General features: G+C 47.3%; 1 protein-coding gene across 6 annotated transcripts in view; it reads right to left on the reverse strand.

Annotated features, from left to right (window-relative positions):
• Positions 1-26,888, reverse strand: part of LOC137317689 (NACHT, LRR and PYD domains-containing protein 3-like) — a 75,378-nt gene that overhangs the window by 36,126 nt on the left and 12,364 nt on the right. For 2 of the 6 annotated variants that reach the window (XM_067980859.1, XM_067980862.1), the window contains exons 1-2: positions 23,320-23,537; positions 5,846-6,012 (exon numbers count right to left, since the gene is read on the reverse strand). The exons of 1 other annotated variant lie outside the window; for it this stretch is intronic. The gene's annotated coding sequence lies outside the window, so the exon portion shown is untranslated. Of the gene's footprint in view, positions 1-5,845; positions 6,013-23,319; positions 23,538-26,888 lie in introns of those variants that run through there. 3 more of the 6 variants (XM_067980860.1, XM_067980861.1, XM_067980863.1) reach the window with 2 other exon arrangements.

The raw sequence follows: 26,888 nt of genomic DNA on the forward strand, positions 1-26,888 counted from the left end.
GGTATACAGTTCCATTGAATTCAATAAAGCTCAATATCAGGAGTGTGTAAAAAGTGGCGGAAAAAGCGATTCCGACCACTTTGTGCCCGCCGCCAGTGTCCAATTTTACTCCCAATGACTTAGACCCTCCCTTGTTCTGAAAACAGGAGGATAAAAAACAAACAGCGGCAAAGAACCAGGAATTAAATCGGGTTTTCAAACATAAAACAGTGAGGACAAGATAGGTCCAGACTTAGACAATTAGGTTGCAAGATAGCAGCTGGAAATTAAAGTTATTGAAGACAATGGAAGCACTTCAGGGATAGGGAAATGTGAACAGTAATTACTTCATAATAAAACACGGAAACAAGTTGTACAGATTAAATTAAGGGGCTCTCTCTCATTCTCCCCCTCCCCCCACCCATCACTTATTAAAGTAAGGGGCTCTCTCTCATTCTCCCTCTCCTCCCTCCCCCCACTGATTAAAGCAAGGGTCTCTCTCTCATTCTCCCTCTCACCCTCCCCCCGCCCATCACTGATTATAGTAAGGGGCTCTCTCTCCCTCTCCCCCTCCCCCCACCCATCACTGATTAAAGCAAGGGTCTCTCTCTCATTCTCCCTCTCACCCATCACTGATTAGAGTAAGGGGCTCTCTCTCATTCTCCCCCTCCCCCCACCCAACACTGATTAAAGTAAGGGGCTCTCTCCCTCTCCCACCGCCCCCCACCCATCACTGATTAAAGTAAGGGGCTCTCTCCCTCTCCCCCCGCCCCCCACCCATCACTGATTAAAGTAAGGGGCTCTCTCTCCCTCTCCCCCCACCCACCCATCACTGATTAAAGTAAGGGGTTCTCTCTCATTCTCCCTCTCCCCCCACCCATCACTGATTATAGTAAGGGGCTCTCTCTCATTCTCCCTCTCCCCCCACCCATCACTGATTAAAGTAAGGGGCTCTCTCTCATTCTCCCCCCACCCATCACTGATTAAAGTAAGGGGCTCTCTCTCATTCTCCTCCTCCCCCCCAACCAACACTGATTAAAGTAAGGGGCTCTCTCCCTCTCCCCCCGCCCATCACTGATTAAAGTAAGGGGCTCTCTCTCCCTCTCCCCCCACCCACCCACCCCTGATTAAAGTAAGGGGTTCTCTCTCATTCTCCCTCTCCCCCCACCCATCACTGATTATAGTAAGGGGCTCTCTTTCATTCTCCCTCTGCCCCTCCCCCCGCCCATCACTGATTAAAGTAAGGGGCTCTCTCTCATTCTCCCTCTCACCCTCCCCCCACCCATCACTGATTAGAGTAAGGGGCTCTCTCTCACTCTCCCCCTCCCCATCACTGATTAAAGGGGCTCTCTCCCTCTCCCCCCACCCATCATTGATTAAAGTAAGGGGCTCTCTCATTCTCCCTCTCCCCCCACACATCACTGATTATAATAAGGGGCTCTCTCTCATTCTCCCTCTCCCCCGCCCATCACTGATTAAAGCTAGGGGCTCTCTCTCATTCTCCCACTCCCCCCATAGTTTTGGTCCCTATTGGATCAATCCCGATTGAAAATTCCGTCCCCATGTCCTCCCCAACCGACTCCTCCCCTTGGGCCCATCCGGGCCGTGATATGCGCTCTGCCTCCTCGGGACAAATGAACGCCTCCCCCACAGACACCGCCCTCTCTCACTTGATTGACCGACTGCAGAAAGGGTCACGTGTCTCCAGATTTTTAAACCCTTTCGGCCGTTTCACCAACTCAGCACGGGCCCTGTTGTAGCGTGCTGGTGTGATGTCAGCAATCCAGCGGGGTTGCGACCTGACTGATGGGAGAGTCCATGGGACTGGAGAGGACAAACCGGTCCCCATCCACTGCCATCATCTCAATCCACCGCCATCCTCCCCCTGGAGAGGATCATCCGGTCCCCATCCACTGCCATCATCTCAATCCACCGCCATCCTCCCACTGGAGAAGATCAACCGGTCCCCATCCACCGCCATCATCTCAATCCACCGCCATCCTCCCCCCGGAGAGGATCAACCGGTCCCCATCCATCGCCATCATCTCAATCCACCGCCATCCTCCCCCTGGAGAAGATCAACCGGTCCCCATCCACCGCCATCATCTCAATCCACCGCCATCCTCCCCCCGGAGAGGATCAACCGGTCCCCATCCATCGCCATCATCTCAATCCACCGCCATCCTCCCCCTGGAGAGGATCAACCGGTCCCCATCCATCGCCATCATCTCAATCCACCGCCATCCTCCCCCTGGAGAGGATCATCCGGTCCCCATCCACTGCCATCATCTCAATCCACCGCCATCCTCCCCCCGGAGAGGATCAACCGGTCCCCATCCATCGCCATCATCTCAATCCACCGCCATCCTGCCCCTGGAGAGGATCAACCGGTCCCCATCCACCGCCATCATCTCAATCCACCGCCATCCTCCCCCTGGAGAGGATCAACCGGTCCCCATCCACCGCCATCATCTCAATCCACCGCCATCCTGCCCCTGGAGAGATCAACCGGTCCCCATCCACCACCATCATCTCAATCCACCGCCATCATCCCCCTGGAGAGGATCAACCGGTCCCCATCCACCGCCATCATCTCAATCCACCGCCATACTCCATCTGGCGGGAGTATGAATCAGACGGTTAATCAGACTCATCCATTCCTTTCTTACCTCCAGACTCCACTATTCCAATACTCTCCTGCCTGGCCGCCCATCTTCCACCCTCCATAAACATCCTAAACTCTGCTGCCCGTATCTGAACTCGCACCAATTCCCGTTCACCATCACCCTCTGTGCTCACTGACCTACATTGGCTCATGGTCCGGGAACGCCTCCATTTTAAAATTCTCATCCTGGTTTTCAAATCCCTGCACGACCCTCTCCCCTCCCCTCCCCATCTCTGTAACCTCCTCCAGCCCTACAACCCTCCGCGATCTATGCGCTCCTACAAATCTGGCCTCTTGCCGATCCCCCCATTTCCATTGCTTCACCACTGGCGGCCGTGCCTTCAGCTGCCTGGACCCCAAGCTCTGGAATTTTCTCCCTAAACCTCTGCGCTTCTCTCTCCTCCTTTAAGACGCTCCTTAAAATCTACTTCATTGATTGATCGAGCTCTGGATGGGCTCTAACCAGAGCTCTGTACAGATGTAACATAACTTCCTCCACTTCATATTCCAGCCCTCAAGAAAAAGGCCAACATTACATTAGTCTTTTTGATCACTTCTTGTACCTGCCCACTGGGTTTGAGAGATGTGTTTACTAATTTTCTCTGCACTCCCACAGTTCCCACACTCTTCCCATTCAGAAAATATTCCGATTTGTCTTTTTCTGATCCAAAGTGGATGACCTCACACTTGCCCACATTAAACACCATCTCCCACAGTTTTCCTCACTCACTTAGTCTGTCTGTGTCCCTGGTTTCCAGTTTCCCAATAGGGTCCGATTCTGTTTTCAGTACAAAGTAACAGGGAATCAATCTATCCATTTATTCGGTATATCGAGGTGATAGGAAGTTGAGGTACAGATCGGTTACGATTTAATAGAATGGTGGGACAGGGTCGAGGGGATGAATGGCCTCCTCCTTTTCCTATATAATGTAATTGGGTGGGGTGTGAAACACAGGGGTAATGATACAGTATCAAACACTTTGGGGAAGGCACTGGGTCACCACACAATGGCAGGGTACTGTGTGAGAGACACAGTGAGAAAGTGAGTGAGTGAGTTAGTGGATGCCTCTGTATATCAGTGAATGAGTGAGTGCGCGTGAGAGAGAGGATGCCTCTGTTTATCAGAGAGTGACTCGGAGTGAATGTGGGAGAGAGAGGATGCCTCTGTATATCAGTGAGTGACTGAGTATCTGTGTGTATTTTGTGTTGGGGAGAAGTGGCAGAATGATGAAACCCGACCTTTAACCATCAACAACTTGGAAAATCCTACACAGACTGGGATTGAACAAGTTAAATTGCCAGAAGACACGTGTCCATATCACAGGTTGGATCAGACCCAGCAAGTGATGTCTCGGGGCAAAGTATTAGGAAACTCTTCCTCATATCGACCCATTCAGCAAAGTGGGGCGATGCAACAGATCTACTTTACCCCCCAGTCTCCAGGTTACAAACCGCAGTCAGCAGAGGGGGGCGATGCAACAGATTTACTTTACCCCCAGTCTCCAGGTTACAAACCGCAGTCAGCAGAGGGGGGCGATGCAACAGATCTACTTTACCCCCCAGTCTCCAGGTTACAAACTGCAGACAGCAGAAGGGGGCGATGCAACAGATCTACTTTACCCCCCAGTCTCCAGGTTACAAATCGCAGTCATCAGAGGCGGGCGATGCACCAGATCTCGTTTCCATTCCTTGAGCTCGCTGGCAACTTACAGCCACCAAATGGAAAAAAGTGTTTTGAAGTTTGTGTCGCTGCAATTATACTTGTTTTTCATAGAACATATTATAACCCCGCCATTTCTTAACACGGTATTACTTATAATGATCACTTTGTAATATGAAAGTTACATGACATGCCAGACTTGTACATTAATCTAAAGGGCCTGTCTCTCACTAATATTTTCAAAACACGGTCCTCTATTTATACCTGTTAATTTAGATTAAAGATAATTCTAAATCAATAAACGGATGGTTAGAAAAAGGCTTTTAAGATTAATATGTGTCGATAACCAGGGGAGACAGATTTAAGATAATTGACAAAAGAAGCAGGCGGGGGGAGATGAAGAGATTTTCATTTTGATGTGGCCAGATATTATGATCTGGAATGCACTATCTGAACGGGTGGTGGAAGCAGATTCAATAGTAACTTGCAAAAAGGAATTGGATAGAATAACGGAATGATTACAGCATCTAAGGAGGCCATTCAGGCCATCGAGCCTGTGCCGGCTCTTTGTAAGAGCATTCCAGTTAATCCCATTTCCCCGCTCTTTCCACGTGGACCTGCAAATATTTTCCCTTACACAATTTATCCAATTCGCTTTTGAATCTGCTTCCACCACCCTGTCAGGCAGCGCATTCCAGATCATTAAACTCACTGCATTTGGTCCTTTCGCCAACCACCTTAAATGTGTGTCATCTGGTTCTTGACCCTTCCGCCAATGGGAACTGTTTCCCTTTATTTACTTAATCTAAATCGCCATGATTTTGAACACTTCTATCGAATCAAACAGCACGGAAATGAATCTGGATTGCATCGGGACAAACATCGCTCTCAGTTTATTAAAAAGAATCCTCGGCCGAGGCTGGAGCAGGTAATCACCCAGAACATTATTCTGATACAAAACACAAAATAATCAATTGGAATAATTTTTACAATCCATTAAATATGATTTACGTATCATTTGATCACCAGTTTATATTTAAATGATAATCATTTAATTCAACTGCAAGTATGCAATCCAGAAACAGATTTACTGATGGGAAATAACATTAAGCAAAACTCAGTAACCAGTTCAGAATTGTAAGATGGTTGATTTTGATGGATATGAAATATATTTGAATTTGGTAACACTGTCTGGCACTACCTTAACACACAGTATAATTTTGGTATTATGGAGACAATAAAGGTGGGTTCATTCAGAGTTGGTGCTGGGGGCGGGGAGACACTGTATATCTGCTGGGCTCTGCCTCAGACTGGAGTCACCTCTTAGATCAAACCCCTTCACTCTAAAACACACACAAGATTCATTTGTGACTGTGTTTTGAGACAGAAACTGATCTCACTTCACGTTTCATTGCACGGCCTGATGCTGGATAATTGTACTTGGTGATCAGACTCTCCCAGTCTCATTCTCACCATTTCCCCCCTTACCTTGTCAACTTTGTGGACCAGTGTTTATCTGAGTAAATGGGACTTTCTCTTACATTTCTCCCCAGTCGATCTATGGAAACTCTTTGAATCGGAAGGGTTCTCTCTGGTTGCTGCTCTCACAATCCTGTGCTGATTCACCTGCTGTTGTTCCTCAGTCCACAATCCCTGTTTACTTCCATCTGTGGACTTTTCTCAATCACTCCGTCATTCACCGGGAGATCTAATTATGGCAGGGGAGAAAATGAGACCAATATTGACAACGTGAAGGAGAATCTAATCTACACTTTTCCTCACTGCGGAAATGAATGTCGCTCACTGAGTCCACCCCTTTTCTTGGTTCAAAACAAGTGATTGATACCCTCACCCGCCAATCAGGGCCTGGTCCCACACACAGCCCCACTCCTGCTTGTTTTAAACCAATAGAAAGGGCGGAAGTCACTCGCCTACGAGAATCTCTATTCGGGTTTTTTGAGGATGTAACGAGCAGGGTCGATAAAGGGGAACCACTGGATGTTGTATATTTAGATTTTCAAAAGGCATTCAATAAATTGCCACATAAAAGTTTGTTGCGCAAGATAAGGGCTCATTGGGTTGGGGGTAATATTGAGGATAGAGGATTGGTTAACGGACAGAAAACAGAGAGTAGCGATAAACAGGTCATTTTCAGGTTGGCAGGCTCTAACTAGTGGAGTGCCACAAGGTTAAGTGCTGGGACCTCAGCGATTTACAATCTATATTAATGACTTAGATGAAGGCACCGAGTGTTATGTATCCAAGCTTGCTGACGATACAAAGCTAGATGGGAAAGTAAGCTGTGAGGAGGACACAGAGTCTGCAAAGGGATATGGACAGATTCAGTGAGTGGGCAAGAAAGTGGCAGATGGAGTATAATGTGGGGAAATGTGGTTATTCACTTTTGTAAGAAGAATAGAAAAACAGAATATTTTTTAAATGGTGAGAAACTGTTAAATGTTGCTGTTCAGAGAGATCTGGGTGTCCTCGTACAAGAAACACAGAAAGTTAACATGCAGGTACAACAAACAATTATGAAGGTAAATAGCATGTTGCCCTTTATTGCAAGGGGTTGGAGTACAAGAGTAAGGAAGTCTTCCCACATTTGTACACATGGTTTGGTGAGACCTCACCTGGAGTACTGTGTACAGTTCTGGTCTCCTTATCTAAGGAAAGATATACTTGCCTTACAGGCAGTGCAACAAAGGTTCACTGGATTAATTCCTGGGATGAGAGGGTTCTCCTATGAGAGGTTGAGTAGAATGGGCCGATACTGTCTGGAGTTTAGAATAATGAGAGGTGATCTCATTCAATCATATGAGATTCTGAGGAGTTTTGACAGGGTAAATGCTGAGAGGTTGTTTCCCCTGGCTGGATAGTCTAGAACAAGGGGGCATAGTCTCAGTATAAGGGGTCAGACATTTAGGACTGAGATGAGGTGAAATTTCTTCATTCAGAGGGTTGTGAATCTTTGGATTTCTTTTTAACCAGGGGGCTGTGATGGTCAGTCGTTGACTATATTCAAGACTGAGATCGATAGATTTTTGGACTCCAAGGGAATCAAGGGATATGGGGATCAGATGGGAAAGTGGAGTTGAGGTCGAAATCAGCCATGATCTTATTGAATGGTGGAGCAGGATCAAGGGGCTGTATGGCCTACCCCTGCTCATATTTGTTATGTTCTTATGAGGTGACCCAGGGGAGAGACCGGGCGGTGAGAGCGGGAATGCAGCTCCTCAATGACTGAGGCCCGGGGTTCAGGGAGGGTGAAATTTCTCTGAGCCACAACCAAATTCCCCAGAGCTGCCACATGTTCCTGGGCCCAGAGAGAGGGACAACGCAGTCACCCACAGGGCCCACATTCTCCCCCCTCCCTCCCTCGCCCACATTCTCCCTCCCTCCCTGGCCCACATTCTGCCCCCTCCCTCCCTGGCCCACATTCTGCCCCCTCCCTCCCTGGCCCACATTCTGCACACATCCCCCTCCCCACATTCTGCACACATCCCCCTCCCCACATTCTGCCCACATCCCCCTCCCCACATTCTGCCCACATCCCCCTCCCCACATTCTGCCCACATCCCCCACATTCCGCCCACATCCCCCACATTCCGCCCACATCCCCCCCACATTCCGCCCACATCCCGCCCACATCCCCCACCCTCGCCCACATCCCCCACCCTCGCCCACATCCCCCACCCTCGCCCACATCCCCCACCCTCGCCCACATCCCCCACCCTCGCCCACATCCCCCACCCTCGCCCACATCCCCCACCCTCGCCCACATCCCCCACCCTCGCCCACATCCCCCACCCTCGCCCACATCCCCCACCCTCGCCCACATCCCCCACCCTCGCCCACATCCCCCACCCTCGCCCACATCCCCCACCCTCGCCCACATCCCCCACCCTCCTCTTACTCTCATCCCCCTCCCTCCATCCTCACTCACCATCCTTGTTGTTGCTCCATATTGCTATGTGTCAATTATCTGAAACTGCTATTAACAATCATGTATATAAAAGCTCTCCCAAAACAATTTTAAACTGAAGAGCATGCCTTTTATAAAATTGCACTAAAAGACTCTCTGCCATTAGTAACGGCGAGTGGGAGGTTCCATTAGAAGCTGATGTCTGACATGTAACAATGAATGTGACAGAGGACAACTAGAAGTAATTGTGACATTGTGCGTTAGAAATAAGACTTATAATTCATTACTTGTGAATCTTGACGGCCTTGTTCTGACTTAGGCAGATGAATTGGAATGTGTTCTCACTGTTTGTTGAAACAGGCCAGAATGGGAGGCGGACATGTGTGAATGTTCACTACAGTGCCAGCAGTGCTGGGAGGACTGAATAACTCGTGGAATAATACTCTCCATTAAAAAAGTTTTCAAACAGGAGTTAGCAGTTTTAGAAAAGTATTATTAAACAACAGCATCAGGAAGTTGTATTATCTTATTTTCGTGTTTTAACAGAAACTATTAAAATTTATCCCCGGTATCAAGAAGATGTCACGAAGTCTGCTCTGCCGAATATATTGATAAGAGTTTACACTGAATGTTTCATGGTCTGAATATACAGATAAGGAGTTTACACTGAATGTTTCATGGTCTGAATATACAGATTGGAGTTTACACTGAATATATTCAGACCATGAAACATCGATAGGATTTTACACTGAATGTTTCATGGTCTGAATATATCGATAGGAATTTACACTGAATGTTTCATGGTCTGAATATATGGATAGGAGTTTGCCCATCCACCGCCATCATCTCAATCCACCGCCATCCTCCCCCTGGAGAGGATCAACCGGTCCCCATCCACCGCCATCCTCTCAATCCACCGCCATCCTCCCTCTGGAGAAGTTCAACCGGTCTCCATCCACCGCCATCATCTCAATCCACCGCCATCCTCCCCCTGGAGAAGATCAACCGGTCCCCATCCACTGCCATCATTTCAATCCACCACCATCATCATCATCTCCCTGGAGATGATCAACCGGTCCCCATCCACCGCCATCATTTCAATCCACCGCCGTCCTCCCGCTGGAGAGGATCAACCGGTCCCCATCCACCACCATCATCCCACGGGCGGGGGTGTGAATCAGACGGTTCATCAGACACATCCTTCCCTTTCTCACTTCCAGACTCCACTATTCCAATACTCTCCTGCCCGGCCTCCCATCTGCCACCCTCCATAAAAATCCGAAACTCTACTGTCCGTATCTGAACTCACACCAAGTCCAATTCACCCTTCACCCCCTGTGCTCACTGATCTTCATTGGCTCACGGTCCAGGAATGCCTCGATTTTAAAATTCTCATCCATGTTTTCCAATCCCCCCCATGACCCTCGCCCCCCTCCCTATCTCTGTAATCTCCTCCAGCCGGACAACCCTCCCAGATCTCTCCACTCCTCCAATTCTGGCCTCTTGCCCATCCCGCGATTTCCATCTCTCCACCATTGGCGGCTGTCCCTTCACCTGCTGGGTCCCCAAGCTCTGGAATTCCCTCCATAAACCTCTCCACCTCTCTCTCCTCCTTTAAGACGCTCCTGAAAACCTGCCTCATTTACCGAGCTCTGGACGGGCTCTAACCAGAGCTCTGTGCAGCTGTGACATAACTTCCTCCCTTTTGTATTCCAGCCCTCGAGATAAAGGCCAACATTACATTAGCCTTTTCGATTACTTCTTGTACCTGCCCACTCGCTTTAGAGATTTGTGTACTTGGACCCCTAAATTTCTCTGCTCATCCACAGTTCCCACACTCTTCCCATTCAGAAAATATTCTGATTTGTCTTTTTCTGATCCAAAGTGGATGACCTCACACTTGCCCACATTAAACACCATCTCCCACAGTTTTCCTCACTCACTTAGTCTGTCTGTGTCCCTGGTTTCCAGTTTCCCCAACAGGGTCCGATTCTGTTTTCAGTACAAAGTAACAGGGAATCAAATCTACACTTTTATTACGTATATTGAGGTGTTATGGAGTTGAGGTACAGATCGGTTACGATTTAATAGAATGGCGGGACAGGCTCGAGGGGCTGGACGGCCCCCTCTTGTTCCTGTGCACTGTTTAATGGGTGGGGTGTGAAACAAAGGGGTAACAGTGTCACACACTTTGGGGAAGGCAGTGAACCGTGTGAGAGAGACAGTGAGAGAGGATGCCCCAGTGTGTATGTATCAGTGAGCGTGAGCGAGAGCGAGGATGCCCCAGTGTGCATCAGTGAGCGTGAGCGAGGATGCCCCAGTGTGCATCAGTGAGCGTGAGCGAGGATGCCCCAGTGTGTATCAGTGAGCGTGAGAGAGGATGCCCCAGTGTGTATGTATCAGTGAGTGTGAGCGAGAGCGAGGATGCCCCAGTGTGTATGTATCAGTGAGCGTGAGCGACAGCGAGGATGCCCCAGTGTGCATCAGTGAGCGTGAGCGAGGATGCCCCAGTGTGTATCAGTGAGCGTGAGCGAGGATGCCCCAGTGTGTATCAGTGAGCGTGAGCGAGGATGCCCCAGTGTGTGTGTATCAGTGAGCGTGAGCGAGGATGCCCCAGTGTGTGTGTATCAGTGAGCGTGAGCGAGGATGCCCCAGTGTGTATGTATCAGTGAGCGTGAGCGAGGATGCCCCAGTGTGTATGTATCAGTGAGCGTGAGCGAGGATGCCCCAGTGTGTATGTATCAGTGAGCGTGAGCGAGGATGCCCCAGTGTGTATGTATCAGTGAGCGTGAGCGAGGATGCCCCAGTGTGTATGTATCAGTGAGCGTGAGCGAGGATGCCCCAGTGTGTATGTATCAGTGAGCGTGAGCGAGGATGCCCCAGTGTGTATGTATCAGTGAGCGTGAGCGAGGATGCCCCAGTGTGTATGTATCAGTGAGCGTGAGCGAGGATGCCCCAGTGTGTATGTATCAGTGAGCGTGAGCGAGGATGCCCCAGTGTGTATGTATCAGTGAGCGTGAGCGAGGATGCCCCAGTGTGTATGTATCAGTGAGCGTGAGCGAGGATGCCCCAGTGTGTATGTATCAGTGAGCGTGAGCGAGGATGCCCCAGTGTGTATGTATCAGTGAGCGTGAGCGAGGATGCCCCAGTGTGTATGTATCAGTGAGCGTGAGCGAGGATGCCCCAGTGTGTATGTATCAGTGAGCGTGAGCGAGGATGCCCCAGTGTGTATGTATCAGTGAGCGTGAGCGAGGATGCCCCAGTGTGTATGTATCAGTGAGCGTGAGCGAGGATGCCCCAGTGTGTATGTATCAGTGAGCGTGAGCGAGGATGCCCCAGTGTGTATGTATCAGTGAGCGTGAGCGAGGATGCCCCAGTGTGTATGTATCAGTGAGCGTGAGCGAGGATGCCCCAGTGTGTATGTATCAGTGAGCGTGAGCGAGGATGCCCCAGTGTGTATGTATCAGTGAGCGTGAGCGAGGATGCCCCAGTGTGTATGTATCAGTGAGCGTGAGCGAGGATGCCCCAGTGTGTATGTATCAGTGAGCGTGAGCGAGGATGCCCCAGTGTGTATGTATCAGTGAGCGTGAGCGAGGATGCCCCAGTGTGTATGTATCAGTGAGCGTGAGCGAGGATGCCCCAGTGTGTATGTATCAGTGAGCGTGAGCGAGGATGCCCCAGTGTGTATGTATCAGTGAGCGTGAGCGAGGATGCCCCAGTGTGTATGTATCAGTGAGCGTGAGCGAGGATGCCCCAGTGTGTATCAGTGAGCGTGAGCGAGGATGCCCCAGTGTGTATCAGTGAGCGTGAGCGAGGATGCCCCAGTGTGTATCAGTGAGTGACTACAAGTGAGTGAGTGTGTGTGAGAGAGGATGCCCCTGTATATCAGTGAGTGTGCGAGAGGATGCCCCTGTATATCAGCGAGTGAGTGTGTGAGCGAGGATGCCCCTGTGTATCAGTGAGTGAGTGTGTAAGAGAGAGGATGCCTCTGTCTATCAATGAGTGACAGTGAGTGTGAGAGGGAGAGGATGCCTCTGTATATCAGTGAGTGTGAGCGAGGTTGCCCCTGTATATCAGTGAGTGTGAGCGAGGATGCCCATGTATATCAGTGAGTGAGTGTGAGAGAGAGGATGCCCCTGTATTTCAGTGAGTGACCCTGAGTGAGAGTGAGAGTGAGAGAGAGAGAGAGAGAGAGAGAGAGAGAGAGAGAGGATGCCCCTGTATATCAGTGAGTGTGTGTGTGAGAGAGAGAGAGAGAGGATGCCCCTGTATATCAGTGAGTGAGTGAGAGAGAGGATGCCCCTGTATATCAGTGAGAGAGAGAGAGAGAGAGAGAGAGAGAGAGAGGATGCCTCTGTATATCAGTGAGTGACTGAGTATCTCTGTCTATTTTGTGTTGGGGACAAGCGGCAGGATGATGAAACCCGACCTTTAACCATCAACAACTTGTAAAATCCTACACAGACTGGGATTGAACAAGTTAAATTGCCAGAAGACACGTGTCCACATCACAGGTTGGATCAGACACTGCAAGTGGTGTCGACGTGCAAAGGATCAGAAAGCTCTTCCTCATATCATCCCAAAGTTTGAGGAAGTGAGTTCCCACAAACGGGAACTGTTCGCTTCTGTCTCTGCAAGTTTCAGCATTTTGCTTTTACTTTGTGTCACTCAGGGGCACAAATGTTGAGACCCACTCAGTTCCCCCTTCAGTTTGATTTTTTTTAAACCAGAAGATTTATTCAATCCTACGTGTTTTGATTAAAGTAGCTCTGGGTTTTAATTCGACCGGAACATTCATCTGAGAATAATGGTGTTGATTAATTCTCTGCATTAGGTTTTATCTTTAATTCTGATCACCATCTGGTTTCCACCCAGAATCTCATTTCCGTTCTCTGAGCTCGCTGACAACTTACAGCCGCCAAATGGAAAGAAGTGCTTTGAACTTTGTGTCTCTGCACTTATACTTGTTTTACATAGAACATATTTCTTAACAACGGTATTATTTATGATCACTTTGTAATATGAAAGTTACATGACACGCCAGACTTGTACATTAATCTAAAGGGCCTGTCGCTCACTGATGTTTTGAAATCACATATTAAAACACAGTCCACTATTTACACATGCTAAGTAAAATTAAATATATTTATTAATCGATAAACGGATGGTTAGAAAAATCCTTTTAAGATTAATATGCGTTGATAATCTGTATCTGTCTTCACAGCAGAAGACACAAAAAGCATACTCGGAAATAGTGGAGAACAAAGGGGCAAATGAGAGTGAGGAACTGAAAACAATTAATATCAGTGGAGAAAAAAGTACTTGAGAAACTAATGGGACTAAAGCTGATAAATCCCCTGGACCTGATGGCCTACATCGGAGGGTTCTGGAAGAGGTGGCTGCAGTGAGAGTGGATGCATTGGTTCTGATCTTCCAAAATTCCCTCGATTCTAGAGCGGTACCAGCGGATTGGAAGGTAGCAAATGTAACCCCGCTATTCAAGAAAGGAGGGAGAGAGAAAACAGGGAATGACAGGCCAGTTAGCCTGACATCAGTCATCAGGAAAATGCTGGAATCCATTAAGGCAGTGGTAACAGGGCACATAGAAAATCACAATATGATTAGGCAGAGTAAACATGGTTTTATGAAAATAAATTTGTTAAAGACGATTTTCCTAAGCGTTCCTTGAAGATGTAACTAGCAGGGTAGATAAAGAGGAACCAGCAGATGTAATATACTTGGATTTCCAAAATTCATTTGATAAGGTGTCACATAAAAGGTTGTTACGTAAGTTAAGGGGGTTGGGTGTAATATATTGGCATGGATAGAGGGTTGGTTAACACACAGAAAACAGAGAGTAGGGATAAATGGTCCATTTTCAGGTTGGCAGGCTGTAACTAGTGGGGTGCTGCAGGGATCAGTGCTTGGGCTTCAGCGAGTTACAATCTATATTAGTGTTACGTGGATCGACTGGAGAAGCTGGGGTTGTTCTCCTTAGAGCAGAGGTTTAGAGGAGATCTGATAGAGGTATTCAAAATCATGAAGGGTCTATACAGAGTGGATAGAGAGAATCTGTTCCCATTGGTGGAAGGATCAAGAATCAGAAGACATAGATGTAAGGTAATTGGCAAAAGAACCAAAAGCGACATGAGGAAAAACCTTTTTACACATTGAGTGGTTAGGATCTGGAATGCACTGTCCGAGGGGATGGTGGAAGCAGATTCAATCATGACTTTCAAAAGGGAATTGGATAAATACTTGAAGGGAAAAAACTGCATGGCTGTGGGAATAGGGCGGGGGAGTGTGACCAGCTGGATTGCTTTTGCAGAGATCCAGCATGGAGTCGACGGGCCGAATGGCCTCCTTCCGTGTTGTAACCATTCTATGACTCCAAGTGTAATGTATCCAAGTTTGCTGACGATACAAAGGTAGGTGCGAAAGTAAGCTGTGAGGAGGACACAAAGAGTCTGCAAAGGGATATGGAGAGGTTGTGAGTGGGCAAGAAGGTGGCAGAGTATAATGTGGGGAAATGTGAGATTATTCACTTTGGTCGGAGGAATAGAAAAACAGAATATTTTTAAATGGTGAGAAACTACTGAATGTTGGTGTTCAGAGAGATTTGGGTGTCTTTGTACAAGAAACACAGAAAGTTCGCATGCAAGTACAATTATGAAGGCAAATGGAATGTTGGCCTTTATGGCAAGAGGGTTGGAGTATAAGAGTAAGGAAGTCTTACTACAGTTGTACGGAGCTTTGGTGAGACCACACCTGGAGTACTGTGCACAGTTTTGGTCTCCTTATCTAAGGAAGGATATATTTACCTTAGAGGCGGGCAACAAAGATTCACTGGATTGATTCCTGGGGTGAGCAGGTTGTCCTACGAGGAGAGATCGAGTATAATGGGCCTATACTGTCTGGAGCTTAGAAGAATGAGAGGTGATCTCATTGAAACATATAAGATTCTGAGGAGGCTTGACAGGGTAGAGGCTGAGAGATTGTTTCCCCTGACTGGAGAGTCGAGAACTAGGGGGCATAGTCTCAGGATAAGGGATCGGCCATTTAAGACTGAGATGAGGAGGAACTTCTTCACTCAGAGGGTTGTGAATATTTGGAATTCTCTACCTCAGAAAGGACTGTGGATGCTCAGTCGTTGAGTATATTCAAGACTGAGATGGATAGATTTTTGGACTCTAGGGGAAAATCGATGGATATGGGGATTGGGCGGGAAAGTGGAGTTGAGGTCAAAGTTCAGCCATGGTCTGATTGAATGGCGCAGCAGGCTCGAGGGGCTGTACGGCCTACTCCTGCTCCTATTTCTTATAATCAGAGGACAAAGATTTAAGATAATTGGCAAAAGAACCAGAGGGCGAGTTGTTATGGTCTGAAAGGGCGGTGGCAGCAGATTCAATAGTAACTTTCAACAGGGAATAGGATAAATACGTGAAAAGGAAAAATTTGTAGGGGTATGGGGAAAGAGCAGGGTAGTGGGACTAATTGGATAGTCCTTTCAAAGAGCCGACACAGGCACAATGGGCCAAATGGCCTCCTTCTGTGCTGTAACATATTATGAGATGTAACAGGCAGTGAATGTGACAGAAGACGAGTGCAGCAGTAAGTGTGAAGCTTACAGAAAGTGTTCATAATAAGTAAGACTTTTAAGTCATGACGACTGAATATCCATGGCCTTGTTCATACTGGGACAGATGAACTGGAATCTGTTCTCACTGTGTTTGATGAAACAGGCCAGAATGGCAGGCTGACACATGTGAATGTTCACTACAGTGCCAACAGTGGAGTCAACAAGGGAAGAGGCCATACTGGATTTAGTGATCAGTAAGGAACCAGAATTAGTTAACAGTCTGATGGTAAGGGACTATCTTGCAAATCGTGACCACGATATAATTTATTAGGGTTGAGAGGGAGAAGGGAGAGTCACAATACAATATTGTTAATTGAAGTGAGGCAAACTTGGAAGGGATGAGAAAGGAATTAACTGCAGTAAACTGGGCTGAACAAACGGTGGGAAGTAATCCACAAAGCATTTGGTGCTACACAAAACCAGCAGATAGCCCAAAGAGGCAAAAACTCCACATGAGTATTGAAACATAGGTAAGAGACAGTATTAAACTAAAAGAAAAGGAGGACTCAAATGGAAGGAAATGTGGAAATCCCACAGACTGGGAGAGCTGTAAAAAAGCTGCAAACAGATACAAAGAAAGTAATAAGAAGCATTCAAAGGGAATATGGAAAATAAAACTTGCAAGGGATATCAAAGCTAAGAGCAAAAGTTTTTATAAAGACCCAAGTGAGAGAGTGTGGCGATGGCGAGTGGAGGCCTGTTAAAGACCGATGCAGGCGAGATTATAACGGATAATAAGTAAATGGCAGACTTGTTCGATAAGTACCTTGCATCCATTGTCACCGTGAAGCAAGAGGACAAAATACACACGATACAAGAGAACCTAAAATTAAGTCAAGGGAAGGAACTTAGTGGAGAAAATAATGGGACTGAAGGTAGAAAAATCTCCAGGACCTGATGGTTTCCACCCCAGAGTATTAAAAGAAATAGGGACAGAAACTGTAGGTGCCATATTCATAATTTTCTAAAGCTCTCTAGATTCGGGAATTGTGCCTTTGGATTTGAAAATTCTAAATGCCATCCCACTATCTAAGGAGAGAGAAAAACCAGGTAATTAAAGAGCTGGTTTGTCTCTCTCCTGTCTGTTTAACATCAATTGTGAAGAAGTTACTGGAATCTATCTATCATCGGACTGATACTGGTCCAATTACTCAGTCACTCTGATAACAAGAGTTAGCATGGATTTGTAGAGGATAGGTTATGTCTGACAGATCTAGTTGAATTTTTTTGAGGAAGTCACTTGCATAGTGGAAAGAGGAGTGTCTATGGATGTTGTCTATATAGACTTCAAGTGGAATTTGGTAAGGTTCCGCACTAGAGCGTATTAACAAAAGTGAACACACATCGAATTGGAGGTAACCTCGTGACATGGGTAGGAAACTGGTTGGGAGAAAGGACAGAGTAGGGATAAAAGGAACGTTGTCTGATTGGCAGGATGTGACAAGTGATATTCCCCACAGATCTACACTGGGGTCTCAGCTTTTCACCATCTATATTAATGACTCAAAAGAAGGTATATGTAAGTTTGCAGGTGACATTAAGTTAGGAGGCAGTGTAAGTTGTGTGGATGGGGGCAGGAATTTGCAAAGTGACAGACAGATTAAGTGAATAACTAAAACTGTGGCAGATGAAGTTCAATGTGGGGAAATAGGAATTCATCCACTTTGGATCTCAAAGAGAAATCTGAATATTTTCTTAATAGTGAGAGAGTAGGAGCTGTGGAAGAGCAAAGGATTGGGGCCTCAAGGTAACAAAATCAGTAAAAATCAGTACACAGGGACAAAAAGTAATTAAATGTAATGTTGGCATTTAGCTCAAGGGGGTTGGAATTTAAAAGTGGGGACGTGATCCTTTGGTTGTACAGAACCGTGGTCAGACCACGTCTGGAGTACTGCGTTCTCAGTTTTGGGCACCGACCCTCAGGAATGACATGTTGGCCTTGGAGGGGGTACTGCACAGATTCACTTGATTATATCAGGGCTTAAAGGGTCAAATTGAGAGAACAGGTTGCATAAACTTGCTTGTACTCCCTGGAGTTTAGAAGGTTGAGCGGTGGTCTAGGCGAGGTGCTCAAGATGATAAATGGATTTGATACGGTTGATAGAGAAACTATTTCTTCTGGTGGGGGAATACAGAACATCTTAAAATTAAAGGTTGGCCGTTTAGGAGTGATACAAAGACGCACTTTTACACGCAAGAGGAAGTGGAAATCTGGAACTCCCCCCAACCTCCACAAAAGGCTGTTGTTGCCAGGTCAATTGAAATTTTCAAGACTGTAATCAATAGATGAAAGGTCATCAACCTGAAACGTTAACTGTTTCTCTCTCCATGGATGCTGCCTGAATTGCTGAGTGTTTCCAGCATTTTATGTTTTTATTGCAATAGGTTTGGGTATGGGGTAGCAAATGATCTGGAACAAAAGCAGGTCAATGGCGACAGGATCGAGGGGTTAAATGGTGGTTTCTTGTTCCGATATGTCTGTGGTCTTGTAATGTCCAATATTGCGATGTGTCAATTATCTGAAACCAGTACTAACATAGGAACAGGTGTAGGCCATTCAGCCCTTCGTGCCTGCTCCGCCATTTGATAAGATCATGGCTGATCTGTGATCTAACTCCATATACCTGCCTTTGGCCCATATCCCTTAATACCTTTGATTGCAAAAAGCTATCTATCTCTGATTTAAAATTAGCAATTGAGCTAATATCAATTGCCATTTGCGGAAGAGAGTTCCAAACTTCTACCACCCTTTGTTTGTAGAAATTGTTTTCTAATCTCGCTCCTGAAAGGTCTGGCTCTAATTTTTAGACTGTGCCCCTGACTCCGAGAATACCCAACCAGCGGAAATAGTTTCTCTCTATCCACCCTATCTGCACCTTAATATCTTATAAACTTCGATCAGATCACCCCTTAACCTTTGAAACTCTAGAGAATACAACCCTAATTTGTGTACTGTCTCCTCGTAACTTAACCCTTGAAGTCCGGGTATCATTCTATTAAACCTACGCTGCACTCCCTCCAAGGCCAATGTGCCCTTCCGAAGGTGCGGTGCCCAGAACTGCTCACAGTACTCCAGGTGCGGTCTAACCAGGGTTTTGTATAGCTGCAGCATAACATTTGCCCCCTTGTACTCTGGTTGTCTCGATATAAAGGCCAGCATTCCATTAGCCTTCTTGATTATTTTCTGCACCTGTTCATGATACTTCAATGATATATGTACCTGAACCCCTAAGTCCCTTTGGACATCCACTGTTTTTAACTTTTTACAATTTAGAAAGTACCCTGTTCTATCCTTCTTTGATCCAAAGTGGATGACCTCACATTTGTCTACATTGAATTCCATTTGCCACAGTTTTGCCCATTCACCTAATCTATCAATATCGCTTTGTAATGTTATGTTTTCACCTACACTGCTTACTATGCCACCAATCTTTGTGTCATTGGCAAACTTCGATATGAGACTTTCTATTCCTTCATCTAAGTCGTTAATAAATAGTGATATAATTGAGGTCCCAAGACAGATCCCTGTGGGACTCCACTAGTCACATCCTGCCAATGTGAGTACCTACCCATTATCCCAACTCTGTCGGCTTTCGCTCAGCCAACTTCCTAACCAAGTCCATACTTTTCCCTCGATTCCATGGGCTTCTATCTTAGCTAACAGTCTCTTATGTGTGACCTTATCAATTGCCTTCTGGAAGTCCATATAAATAACATCCATTGTCATTGCCCTGTCCACTACTTTAGTCACCTCTTCAAAAAATTCAATCAGGTTTGTCAGGCACGACCTACCTTTCACAAATCCATGCTGGCTCTCTCCGATTAACAGGAAATTCGAGGTGTTCAGTCACTCTATCCTTATTTATAGAATCCAGCATTTTCCCCACAACAGATGTTAGGCTAACTGGTCTATAATTCCCCGGTTTCCCTCTCTCTCCTTTCTTAAAAAGCAGAGTGACATGTGCAATTTTCAAATCTAGAAGGACAGTTCCTGAATCCAGAGAACATTGAAAGATGATAGTTAGGGCATCTGCAATGTGCTCACCTACTTCCTTTAAAACCATGGGATAGAAACCATCTGGTCCTGGGGATTTGTCACTCTTTAGTGCTACTTTTTTCTTCATTACTGTTGCTTTACTTATGTTAATTTTAATCGAGTCCCTGTCCCCGATTCAATATTAGTTTTCTTGGGATTTCCGGCATGCTATCCTCTATTTCTACTGTAAATACTGAGGCAAAGTAATTGTTCAACATTTCCGCCATTTCCCCATTGTCAATGACAATATCCCCACTTTCAGTTTTTAAGGGGCCAACGCTGCTCCTGACCACCCTCTTTTTCCTAATATAACTATAAAAGTTCTTCGTATTAGTTTGCAAGTTTCTTTTCATACTCTCTTTCTGTAGCTCTTACGATGTGTTTTGTGACCCTTTGTTGATTTTGTATCTTTCCCATTTGCCAGGATGTGCCCTTTCCTTATGTCTTATACTGTCACATACCTCTTTCGTTGGCTATGGCTGTTTATTTGGCAAGTAGAGTTCTTGCCCTCAGGGGTATAAACCGATTCTGTATCACCTTAAATGTTTCTTTAAACATTTCCCAGTGATCAGTCGTTTTACCCATTTACAGATTTGCCCAGTTTACTGCGGACAGTATCTGTCTCATCCCGTTGAAGTTGGCCTTACCCAAGTCTAGAATCTTAGCAGCTGATTCACATTTTCCCTTTCAAACACTACATTGAAATTGATCATGTTATGATCGCTATTGGATGGATGTTCTCGCACAGTTCAGCCATTAACTAAATCTGGTTCATTACTCATTACTAAATCTAGTATGGCTTGCCCCCTTGTTGCCTCTAGGACATACTGCTACAGAAAACTATCCCAGACACACTCAAGAAATTTACCTTTCTGACAGTTGCTAATCTGCTTTTCCCAATCGATGTGAAGGTTAAAGTCCCCCATTAAGACCACTATGCCTTTGCTACACGCTTGTCTAATCTCTGCATTTATACAATCTAGCACTTCAGAGCTGCTGCCAGGGGTCCTATATACAACTCCCACTATCGTCTTAGATCCTTTCCTATTTCTCAATCCTTAACATAAAGGCTCTCCCTAAACAACTTTAGCTGAAGAGCATGCCTTTTATAAAATTGTACTAAAAGACCCTCTGCCATTAGTAAAGGTGAGTGGGAGGTTCCATTGGAAGCTGATGTCTGACGTGTAACAGTGAATGTGACACAAGACAACTAGAAGTAATTGTGACGTTGTGCATTAGAAATAAGACTTATAATTCATTACTCGTGAATCTCGAACGCCTTGTTCAGACAGACAGATGAATTGGAATGTTTTTGAAACAGGCCAGAATGGGAGGCGGACATGTGTGAATGTTCACTACAGTGCCAGCAGTGCTAGGAGGACAAAATAACTCGTGGAACAATATTCTCCATTAAAAAAGTTTTCAAACAGGAGTTAACAATTTTAGAAAAGTATTATTAAACCATGGCAACGGGAAGTCTTATGAATTATACATATCTACACAACCTCCTGCTGTATTCTAATCTTATTTTTGCAGTTTAACAGAAACTGTATTAAAATTTATTCCCGATATCCAGAAGATGTCCCTACTCCTGGTTTGCCAAATATCTGTAAGGAATCTTACAACACCAGGTTATAGTCCAACAATCTTATTTTAATATCAAATTGTTGGACTATAACCTGGTGTTGTAAGATTCCTTACATTTGTCCACCCCAGTCCATCACCAGCATCTCAACATCATGCCAAATATATAGATAGGAGTTTACACTGAATGTTTCATGGTCTGAATATATCGATAGGAGTTTACACTGAATGTTTCATGGTCTGAATATACAGATAGGAGTTTACACTGAATGTTTCATGGTCTGAATTTATCGATAGGGAGTTTACACTGAATGTTTCATGGTCTTTCGGATATAAATTGGAACCAACGCCTCTTGTACTGAGATCTGACAAATTGTTACCCTGGCAATAGAGGAAATCACTCAACGAAAATAACTGTAACGGAAATAACAAAAACCACCATCGTGTTTGGAGTTTAGTTAAGATGAAGATTAACCCTGAACATTCAGACACTTTTTCTAACCATGAAGCTGCAATTCCAATAACGGATTTTTTACACAAGACCTGATACTGGGAATTTACTGAATTCACCTTCAGTGCCAGCTCAACAGAACATTATGCAGCACCGCATCTACAGAAGGACATCGATAAAATAGTCACATTATTAAAAACAGACCGCGTCTGCTCTGAAAATCTGAACGTCTTAAACCACCTAAATCTGTAACTGTTAGCAGTGACCATTTAAATTACTGCCACAATATTGAATGTTATGGTGAAACATCTGGTCGTCACATTCTTTATGCATCTGGAATGTTACGACCCCCCCTCAGTTCAGCAAATACTGAGGACCCCCCCCTCAGTTCAGCAAATACTGAAGACACCCCCTCAGTTCAGCAAATACTGAGGATCCCCCCCCTCAGTTCAGCAAATACTGAGGACCAACCCCTCAGTTCAGCAAATACTGAGGACCCCCCCCCTCAGTTCAGCAAATACTGAGACCCCCCCCTCAGTACAGCAAATACTGAGACCCCCCCCTCAGTTCAGCAAATACTGAGGACCCCCCCTCAATTCAGCAAATACTGAGACACCCCCTCAGTTCAGCAAATACTGAGGACCCCCCCCACCTCAGTTCATCAAATACTGAGGACCCCCCCCCACCTCAGTTCATCAAATACTGAGACCCCCCCCTCAGTTCATCAAATACTGAGACCCCCCCCCCCCTCAGTTCATCAAATACTGAGACTTCCCCCCCCCTCAGTTCATCAAATACTGAGACTTCCCCCCCCCTCAGTTCATCAAATACTGAGACCCCCCCCCTCAGTTCATCAAATACTGAGACCCCCCCCCCTCAGTTCATCAAATACTGAGACTTCCCCGCCCCTCAGTTCATCAAATACTGAGACGCCCCACCCTCAGTTCATCAAATACTGAGACCCCCCCCTCAGTTCATCAAATACTGAGACTTCCCCCCACCCAACTCCTTCTTCTCTCTGATTGTTTTTCCCGGGAGTTTATTCAATCCCCGGGGCCGGGGGTTTTGATTAAAGGAGCTCCGGCTCTCAGTCCCGGGACCCGGGGCTGATTTAATCTCCGATCCACAGATCTCCCCGCGCCCCTCCATCTCCGGAGGGAGATCACCGAGACCGATCGCCCGCTCATCTCAGGCTCCCCTCACCCGCCCGCTCCCTCCATCCACATGGCGGCGGCTCGGGCCGTCCGCGGGTGGTGGTGAGGGAATGCAGCCTCCCACACTCGGAGCGGCCTCCAGTCCCGGGCATTACCCGCACGATCTGGTCCTGATCCCCCCTCCCCCATTCCCACACACTCGCCCTCTCTCTCTCTATCTATCTACCTCTTTCTCTCCATCACTCCCGCTACGCCGCCGCCATTTTCTCTCCAAACCGCCTTCTCCTCCACCAACTGCGCGCCATCCGGGGATTACAGGGCCGGGGCATGCGCACTGCCGCTTCACCGTCAATTAATGCCCCCTCCGAGAGTCCGCCCCGACGATTGACATTCCCCGCTCACCAATCGGGGCTCGGCCCCCGCCCCAAGTGATTGACTGACCTCGAGGGATCACGTGGCGGCTGATTTTGAAGCTGCGCGGCCGGGAGCGCGCGTGATGTCAGTAACCCGGAAACGGCGCGCGCGTGACGTATGGTAAGGGGCGGGGCCGTCAGCTGACTGATGGGAGAATCCAGGCGACTGGAGAGGATCAACCGGTCCCCATCCACCGCCATCATCTCAATCCACCGCCATCCTCCCCCTGGAGAGGATCAACCGGTCCCCATCCACCGCCATCATCTCAATCCACCGCCATCCTGCCCCTGGAGAGGATCAACCGGTCCCCATCCACCGCCATCATCTCAATCCACCGCCATCGTGCCCCTGGAGAGGATCAACCGGTCCCCATCCACCGCCATCATCTCAATCCACCGCCATCCTCCCCCTGGAGAGGATCAACCGGTCCCCATCCACCGCCATCATCTCAATCCACCGCCATCCTGCCCCTGGAGAGGATCAACCGGTCCCCATCCACCGCCATCATCTCAATCCACCGCCATCCTGTCCCTGGAGAGGATCAACCGGTCCCCATCCACCGCCATCATCTCAATCCACCGCCATCCTGCCCCTGGAGAGGATCAACCGGTCCCCATCCACCGCCATCATCTCAATCCACCGCCATCCTGCCCCTGGAGAGGATCAACCGGTCCCCATCATCTCAATCCACCGCCATCGTGCCCCTGGAGAGGATCAACCGGTCCCCATCCACCGCCATCATCTCAATCCACCGCCATCGTGCCCCTGGAGAGGATCAACCAGTCCCCATCCACCGCCATCATCACAATCCACCGCCATCGTGCCCCTGGAGAGGATCAACCGGTCCCCATCCACCGCCATCATCACAATCCACCGCCATCGTGCCCCTGGAGAGGATCAACCGGTCCCCATCCACCGCCATCATCTCAATCCACCGCCATCCTGCCCCTGGAGAGGATCAACCGGTCCCCATCCACCGCCATCCTCCCCCGGGTGGGGGTGTGAATCAGACGGTAAATCAGACTCACATCCATTCCTTTCTCACCTCCAGACTCCACTATTCCAATACTCTCCTGCCCGGCCTCCCGTCTTCCACCCTCCATAAACTTCAGCTGATCCGAAACTCTGCTGCCCGTATCCTAACCCACACCAAGTCCCGTTCACCCATCACCCCGTACTCACTGGCCGACGTCGGCTCACAGTCCGGGAACGCCTCCATTTTAAAATTCTCATCCTGGTTTTCAAATTCCTCCATGGCACTCGCCCCTCTCCCCCATCTCTGTAACCTCCTCCAGCCCTACAACCCTCAGAGATCTCCACACCCCTCCAATTCTGGTCTCTTGCGTATCCCCGATTTCCATCGCTGGCCCTGAGCTCTGGAATTCCCTCCCTAAACCTCTCTTCTTTTAAGACTCCCCTTAAAACCTACCTCAAAGACCACGCTCTGGATGGGCTCTAATCAGAGCTCTGTGCGCTATAACAGATGATGGCGGTGGATTGGGACCGGTTGATCCTCTCCAGTACCCTGGACTCTCCCATCAGCCAAGCTTGTGTCACTGCCCCCCCAACACTTGTCACACTCGCACTGCTGCCACGATAGTGATAGACTTTAAGAGGATAGACAGTCTGGTGGCTTGGCAGACACATGGCAGATGAAATTTAATGCAGAAAAAGTCTAAGTGTTACATTTCGGTAGGAAGAACAAAGAGAGGCAATATAAACTAGATGGCATAACTCTAAAAGGGGTAAAGGAACAGAGAGATCTGGGGGTATATGTGCACAAAGGTGGCAGGGAAGATTGAGAACGTGGTTAAAAAAGTACACGGGATCCTGGGCTTTATAAATAGAGGCATAGAGTATAAAAGTATGGAGGTCATGATGAACTTTTATAAAACACAGGTTCGGCCACAACTGGAGTATTATGTCCAGGTCTGGGCACCGCACTTTACGAAAGATGTGAAGGCCTGAGTGAGGGTGCAGAAGCGGGTACGGTACCATAGTGGTTATGTTACTGGACTAATAATCCAGAGGCCTGAACTAATAATCTGGAGTCATGAGATCAAATCCCACGACGGCAGCTGGGGAATTTAAATTCAATTAATTAAATAAAATCTGGAATTAAAATACTCGTATCAGCAATAGTGGCCATGACACTACTGGATTGTCGTAAAAACCCATCTGGTTCACTAATGTCCTTTAGGGAAGGAAACCTGCCGTCCTCACCTGGTCTGGCCTATATGTGACTCCAGACCCACAGCAATGTGGTTGACTCTTAATTACCCTCTGAAATGGCCGAGCAAACCACTCAGTTGTAAAATCGCGCTTAAAAAAAAGTCACAGCAAGCACTGTGGGAGAACCTTCATCAAACGGTCTGCAGCGGTTCAAGAAGGCGGCTCACTGCCACCTTCTCAAGGGCAATTAAAGATGGGCAATAAATGCTGGCCTTGCCAGCGACGCCCACATTCCATGAACGAATAATAAAAAGAGATGTACTGGAATGATTCCAGGGGTGAGGGACTTTAAAAAAAAAAATTCGTTCATGGGATGTGGGTTTTCGCTGGCAATGCCAGCATTTATTGCCCATCTTTAATTGTAAACAATTTTACAACACCAAGTTATAGTCCAGCAATTTTATTTTAAATTCACAAGCTTTCGGAGGCTTCCTCCTTCCTCCTTCCTCAGGTAAATGTTCAGGAGCTCCTGAACATTTACCTGAGGAAGGAGGAAGCCTCCGAAAGCTTGTGAATTTAAAATAAAATTGCTGGACTATAACTTGGTGTTGTAAAATTGTTTACAATTGTCAACCACAGTCCATCACCGGCATCTCCACATCATGACTACCATCTTTAATTGCCCTTGAGAAGGTGGCAGTGAGCCGCCTTCTTGAACCGCTGCACTCCATGTGGTGAAGGTTCTCCCACAGTGCTATTAGGGAGGGAGTTCTAGGATTTTGACCCAGCGATGATGAAGGAATGGTGATATATATCCAAGTCAGGATGGTGTGTGACTTGGAGGGGAACGTGCAGGTGGTGTTGTTCCTATGTGCCGCTGCCCTTGTCCTTCTAGGTGGTAGAGGTCGCGGGTTTGGGAGGTGCTGTCGAAGAAGCCTTGGCGAGTTGCTGCAGTGCATCCTGTGGATGGTACACACTGCAGCCACAGTGCGCCGGTGAAGGGAGTGAATGTTTAGGGTGGTGGATGGGGTGCAAATCAAGCGGACTGCTTTGTCCTGGATGGCGTCAAGCTTCAAGGAAAGTGGAGAGTATTCCATCACACTCCAGTCCTGCGCATTGTACATGTTGGAAATGCTTTCGGGAGTCAGGAGGTGAGTCACTCGCCGCAGAATACCCAGCCTCTGACCTGCTCTTGTCACCACAGCATTT

Source organism: Heptranchias perlo, unplaced genomic scaffold (assembly GCF_035084215.1).
Source record: "Heptranchias perlo isolate sHepPer1 unplaced genomic scaffold, sHepPer1.hap1 HAP1_SCAFFOLD_63, whole genome shotgun sequence".
In the NCBI taxonomy this organism is placed as follows: domain Eukaryota; kingdom Metazoa; phylum Chordata; class Chondrichthyes; order Hexanchiformes; family Hexanchidae; genus Heptranchias; species Heptranchias perlo.